We start from the raw sequence: 7430 nt of genomic DNA, 5'->3' as shown, positions 1-7430 counted from the left end.
CAATTAGCCTGAAATGGACTTAAGAATTTGTATAATTTCTATTATTTAATATGGAACCCAGACGATTATCATCCTTCGAGCTAGAAAAACATTAAATTAGTTTAATAACATTAAATTACATTTCATATGTGATTGAGACTATCTGTTCTGAGAGAATTAATTTCCAAATTTGAAGAAAAAGCAAGGTAGCTCCTTTGCAGTTACGTGAGACAGGATTGAGAATTTGGAAGTGACATAAGATAACGTGAGCATGTTGGCTACTTGAAAACATAAAGAAAATGATGCTCTGAAGTAAAAAGTGGGACAGAATTGACATGTGTATACTAAAAAAGTGGGTTTCTTATATATGCTTTTATTGATTTTTTTTTTTTAACCAGAGAAAGGGATAGAGAGAGACAGAAACATTGATGTGAGAGAGAAACATCGATTAGTTGCCTCCTGCACACCCCCTATTGCGGATGGAGCCCACAACCTGGGAATGTGCACTGACTGGGAATCAAACTGGGACCTTTCAGTCCATAGGATGACGTTCAACCACCGAGCCACACCAGCCGGGCCTAAAATGTTTTACATGTATTATTTTTTTTTCTTAGAATGGTATCTCGGCATTCATTCTTTTATTCCCCTCTATGTATAATGTCTCAGTTTCAAATCAATTCTACATGCTTTATAAATTAGTTCCATTTAGGTTGAAATAACATACTGCTGGAATCCTGATCTTATCTACAATTATAAAATTATTCTATATAAAGTGCGTTATAAAGTTTAAAGAGTTCTCTAATCTTAACATTTACAGCACAGCTAAGTTTAAAAGTTGGTACCACTTACAAGTTTATTTTTACCATATAATTTATTTTAACTACTATTTCTCCCTCTAAAAACAATTGAGACTATGTATACATTACCAGTTCTTTAACCTTCAACAAATATATATGATCTTAATCACAAGTGTCATAAAATGACATGATGTGTAACAGTATCTCCCTGTCATTTCTCTGACAGGCAGTGAAGTTATTTGAGTTTAATGTCTCCTTAAATTTTACATTTCCCCAAGGGATGTAATAGCCAATTGTAAGGCATTGTAAGACAAAATGACTAAATTAGAAAGAGTGTAACAGAGTGTCATAAAATCAAGTGAAATTTTTCAAATTTGGACTTCCCACATAAAAGCACAGTGAGCTAAAAAAAACCTGAGTGTCTTAGGATAGGTCGACAACCTGTTAAAAGAACTTAATTTTTCTCTGAAAGAAGTGTAAAACTGTGATCAAGTTCTGTATTATGTTACTGTATTGAGAAAGGTAAAATACAGTTTTGAACTGTTATTTTTTAACCATGTTCATTCCAGTTTATATTAAATAACTAAAATAGCCCCTATAACTTTACCAAGCAGTAAACTTCTCTGTGTTTCATCCTAAGGCAATAGGCAAGTAGGCAAACATGCATTTACAAAGGTTCTTTGCAATAAAAGTTAAAATGAAAATAAAAAATCATAAGTACATGATAGTTCAGTTTTCCCACTAGTTTACTATAAATCACACCTGCGTTAAATTTAATAACATAAACTAATTCTGTACATATATTCCTTGGTTCCCCAAGTAATAGGTTTTATATCTGCTTTTACAGTCTAAGTTTTCTATCTATATTTTCTCGTTTTATTTTTCTTCTACTATCTTCTCCTACTTTTCTTCTCCTACTTTAAAAAATGTTTCTCTTTTCCTCTAGTGGGTTAGAAAATACATTAAGAAATAAGGCCATATTACAATCAGCAAATATAACTTTCTTTCAAATAAAACAAGGTCTTCTTCAATTTGCCTATTACCCTTACTTTTTAAAATTTTTTCTCACATTATTAATACGTTTTTCATTTCAGAATTTTTCTTTTGAAAGATAAGTTACAATTATAACAGTAACAAGTGTTTTATCTCAATTATAAATGCTACTAGAATGTATACATCAACTTTGCTTGTGTTCTGTGGCTTCAATGTTGGTGTTTTTATTTATTTTGTCGGCATTTACATGCAACTGCTTTATTCAGAAATGGTTTCTAGACATAGGTGGATGATACAAATTCTGAGTTTGCATGTCTGAAAAGTTAATTCTCGTAAAGATAAGTTTGTTGATTATAAAAATATGGTTAAAAATCATTTTCTTCGGACTTTTATAACCATTATTCTAATGATCCATGAGAAAAGAATTAGAAGAAGAGGCAACCATTGACAAAAGAGTAAATACAAGCTAAAGAAACCATACAAGCTAGAGAAACCATAAGTCCCTGGATAACTGGGACAAGAAGGGAACAACTGAACATATTTAGGGAATAACCATAAAAGTTACAGTGTCACTTCCTCTGAGAGGAAGAAAAAGAGAATAAATATAGCCAAAGAGAAAATTTTAAATAAAGAGAAATAATGTAAAAGATGATAACAGTGCCCTGGCCAGTTTGGCTCAGTGGTTAGAGTGCCAGCCCACGGACCGGAGAGACCCACTTTTGTTCCCGCTAAGGGCACATACCTCGTTTGTTCCTGGCCCAGGTTGGGGTTGTGTGGGTGGCGACCAGTCAGTGTGTCCCTCTCACATTGATGTTTTTCTCTTTCTCTTCCTCCCTCTCTCCCTCCTGCTCTATCTGAAGATAAATGCAAAAATGTCCTTCAGGGTGAGGATAAAAACAAACAATCAAAAAATATGATCACAGTGAAAAATACATAATCTTTTGAGTTCTGTGCTGGAGATATAAATTTTACAATGATCAGTATTTAGGATCTAAATTAAAGATGATAACTAAAGCCATGGGTATGAAGGTCCTGGGTAAAATATATGTAAAGTGAAAAGAAAGTTGCAAAAGCAGTTTCACTTACATAGAGAAATGGAGTGGATGTTCAAAACAAGTTTGAGAATACTTATTTATTTATTTATTTATTTATTTTTTAAAGCACTTGCACAGATATACTATAGTGGATGGTATTATAGGTGAATGATTCACTTCAACTTTCCTTCTTGTACAAATGCTTCTTCTGAATTTAAGAAAAGCTATAACCATATTTACGTTTTGCAATTTTGTTAGTCTAAATAACTAATATTACACAAATATAATGAGAAGAAGGTAAATGTAAGAGGAAAGCATAATAAAAATGCTTGTGGGGGTGTAGCAAATGGTAAAGGAGATCAAGTGCATGGGAACTGAAAATTTGACTGGTTGCTGGGCACACAGTGTAATACATAGATAATGTACACTTAAAATCTGTATACTTTTATTAACCAAGGTCACCTCAGTAAATTTAATTAAAAAGAAAAAAATGTATTTTACATATATTTAAAACTTTTAGAACATTTAGAAAGTAACCATTACATATTTCCAGCAGAATATTCACTGTCAGAGTTTACATGACTTCTGAATATCCCAACAGGTAAGAAGTAATGTTGCCAAAGATAACTTGCTTGGTCTTTGAAAATTCATTAAAGTTGTCTCAATTTTAGTGTAGTTTGGGGAAAGCAATGTCATCTTTAATTCCCCAAACTAACTGTTCCCTGGAATATTTTTTTATGTAATAATATTCTGAAGTCAGGGGAGAGAACTGGAAAAAAATGAGTCCTGTTTCTCCCTTTTCAAAGTAGTAAAGTAACTGCAGAGTTTGATTTTTTTTTTTTTCCTCAAAGAAGATGAACAGATTTACAGAATCTAGCAGGAGGAAAATATAATCAAGATCCTTTATTATAGGCTTCATAGGAAGTAATAGGTGAGGCTGGATAAACAGGCTTAGAGGTGCTAGTTTGAATAATTTTATCAGGCTCTAGGTGAGGTAGAAGCTGTCTCTAGTTGTCTGGTACATGGTCCTGGGGTATTGGGGCAGCTGGGTATAGGCCCCGAGTGTAATAGCTTGATAAGTCAAGTGAAAGGGAGTGTAACAATACTAATAATAAACTAAATATTTCTCAATATACAATGTTTCAAGTGAGTTAAAAAGAGGCTATAAGAAGGTATTTAATAATAATAAATGTACACTAGAAAAACAATAATTACAAATATTTGCATATCTAATATAAAAAGAAATGATTCTTTTTTATATGAGAAAAACTATTTTTGATATACTTATTTGTTTCTAATTTGTTTTTGTACATATTTTTATTTCTTTGGCCATATTTATTATTTTTTAAATAAATTTTACAACATATGTATCTATTCTTAGTTCTTCAAGGTTTGATCTATTTGATTATTTTAATCTTTTATTATTTTTTTGCATATTATTTCAGTTTACTATCTGTTTTCTTGAATTGATTACTCAGTTTATTAATTTTAACACTTTCCTGATATTTTTAAAAACACAATTGATATACATATTTTTTCAAAATGTAGTAGCTATATCCCACAAAATATAATATGAGGTGATTTATTTTCTTCAGTTTTAAATAGTTGTGTTTTATTTAACTCAATTTTTAAGTGTGTGTTTAACTTTCTAGATATAGGTCTTAAAAGAATAACTTTTCATTTATGTAAAAGATTGGATATGTACCATGTGCCAAATATTCTAGGTCTTTGGAGTACATCAGTGAGAAAAACAGAAAAATTTCCCTAATTTTTTAACTGTATATTTTAGTATATTTAGTTTATTTTCTTATATTGACTTCTACTTTAATTATTGTCATGTAATAGGGTCGATGTTTTTTGTTTTGTTTTGTTTTGTTTTGTTTTGTTTTGGTACATGCCCCTAGTGGGAATCAAACCCAAGACTCTGATCCACAGGCCAACCCTCCAACCGCTGAGCCAAACGAGCCAGGGTGGGGTCGACGTTTTTTAAAAAATCTTTACTGTTTAGAGTGTTACAGATGTCTCCTTTTACATGGTATTTTTAAATTTAATTTGGAGATTTCTATTTAGCTAATTTTATGTTCAGCTTTTCTAAAAGTTTCATATTACCTTGAAACCAATGTGTGTTTTCATGGTTCCATATATATTTTTGGAATACTTGTTCTAGTTCTTTAAAATGCACCATTGGTTGTTTGATAGGAATTATTTAAAACATATAGATTGCTTTGAGTAGTATGAACATTTTATCCATAAAAACAGTGTATGCTTCCACTTATTTGTATCTCCTTCAATATCTTTCTTCAGTGTCTTATAACATTCCAAGGACAGGTCTTTTACATTTCTGTTTAAGTTTATTCCCAGTTTTATTTTGTTTGTTTCTTTGAAGTAATTGTAAATAGGATTGATTTCCTAGTTTCCCCATTTGCCATATTCTGGCTTGCCGGGATCAGTGCAATGCAATGAAACTACAAGCACACGCTGCTTGGAGTGAGGGGGAGCTTTGCAAGGTAGCAAATGCTCCAGTTCTCTGGACACAGTCCCATTTATTTGCAGATTGGAACCTCCAGGTCACAAGTGGATTTAAGTAAATTATTTCCTTCAGATGGTAGTACTGCAAACATACACCCTAGCTTTGTCTCTTGCTTTTTACAGGAAGAAAACTTGAAGCCAAAAGATAACAAACCCTCATTCACATGCAAATAAAGCACCCAACACACCTGGGCAGGCCAGGTTTCCCCCTGGGCTAGATTTCTGAGAATACATTAACACAAGGTTGAGAGTGCTTAACACAAGGTTAAAAAACATCCATCTTCCAACCCCCCAAACCCCACACTATTTGGATAGTTCATCACTGGTGTATAAAAATGCAACTGATTTCTGGATATTTATTTTGTTTCCTGCTACTTTATTGAGTTTATTTACCAGTTGTAGTGTTTCTTGGGGGAAGCTTTAGGTTCTCTATATACAGTATCATGTCATCTGCAAATCATGACAGTTTTGCTTCTTCCTTTCCAATTTAGATGTTTTTTATTTCTTCTTCATGCTATAGCTAGGAATTCCAGTAATATATTGAGTAAGAGTGATGAAAGAGGAAATTTTTAAATTGTTCCTGGTCTTAAAGGGAATCACTTATAGTTGGCTGTGGGTTTGTCATATATGGGCTTTATTACATTAAGATATGTTTTCTCTATTCCCACTCTGCTGAGAACTTTATCATAAATAGGTGTTGGATTTTATCAAAAATTTTTTCTGCATCTATTGATATAGTCATGTGGTTTTTAACCTCCATTTTGTTTATGAGGTATATCATGTTTATTGATTTGCAGACATTGTACCAACCTTATTTCCCTAGAATAAACCCCATTTGATCATGGTATATGATATTTTTAATGTATTGCTGGATCTGGTTTGCTAATATTTTGTTGAGGATTTTAGCATCTATGTTGCTCAGGGATATTAGCCTATAATTTTCTTTCTTAGAGTGTCTTTATCTGGTTTTGAAATTAGATTAATATTCTCTTTATAAAATAAGTTTGGGAGTCTTCCCTCCTCTTGAATTTTTTGAAATAGTTTAAGAAGAATAGGTGTTAATTCTTTGAATGTTTGGTAAAATTTACCTGTGAAGCCTTCCAGTCCAGAACTTTTGTTTGTTGGGAATTTTGTGATAATTGTTTCAATTTCACAGTTGCAATCTGTCTATTCGGATTCTCCGATTCTTCTTGATTCAGCTTTGGAAGATTGTATATTTCTAGAAATTTATTCATTTTATCTAGATTGTTTAATTTGTTGGCATATAGTTGTTTACAATTTCTTTTTTACATTCCCTTGTATTACTTTGGTGTCAGTTGCTATTTCTCTTCTTTCATTTCTGATTTTATTTATTTTGGCTCTCTTTCTTTTTTTCTTAATGAGTCATTTGAAAGGTTTGTCACCTTTGTTTATCTTTTAAAGAACCAAATAACTCTTGATTTCATTGATCTTTTGTATGATTTTTAGACCCTGTTTTGTTTATTTCTTTTTTTTAATTTATTTTTTTATCCTCACCCGAGGACATTTTTTCATTTTTTGTTCAAATAGAGTGGGAGGGAGAGAGAGGAAGAGAGAGAGAGAGAGAGAGAAACTTCGACATGAAAGGGACACATCGAGTGGTTGCCACCCGCACAACCCAGCCAGGGCCGGGGACAAACTGCAACCGAAGTAAGGGGGAACCAAACTCGGGTCTCTCTGGACCACAGGCTGACGCTATAACCGCTGAGCCAAACAGACCAGGGCTGTTTTGTTTATTTCTACTCTAATGTTTATTATTATTTTTTCTTCTACTCACTTTAAACTTTGTTTATTTATTTATTTTTATCTTCCTGTAAGTATAAAGTTAAATTCTTTATTTGAGGTATTTCTTTTTTTTTTTTTTCTTTTGAGGTAAGCCTGTAATATTTTGAATTTTTTCCTTAGAACAGCTTTTGCTGTGTCCAATAAATTTCAGGTTATATTGTCATTTTCATTTGTGTCAAGGTATCTTTTGATTTCTTTCTTGATCTCATTGTTAACCCAATCATTGTTTAGTAATGTTAATTAGCCTTCATGTCTGTGTGTTTTTTAGTTTATTTTCTTGTGATTAATTTCTAGT

The sequence above is a fragment of the Molossus molossus genome, unplaced genomic scaffold (genome assembly GCF_014108415.1).
Source record: "Molossus molossus isolate mMolMol1 unplaced genomic scaffold, mMolMol1.p scaffold_m16_p_11, whole genome shotgun sequence".
NCBI classification, from domain to species: domain Eukaryota; kingdom Metazoa; phylum Chordata; class Mammalia; order Chiroptera; family Molossidae; genus Molossus; species Molossus molossus.
This window is presented reverse-complemented; position numbering follows the sequence as displayed.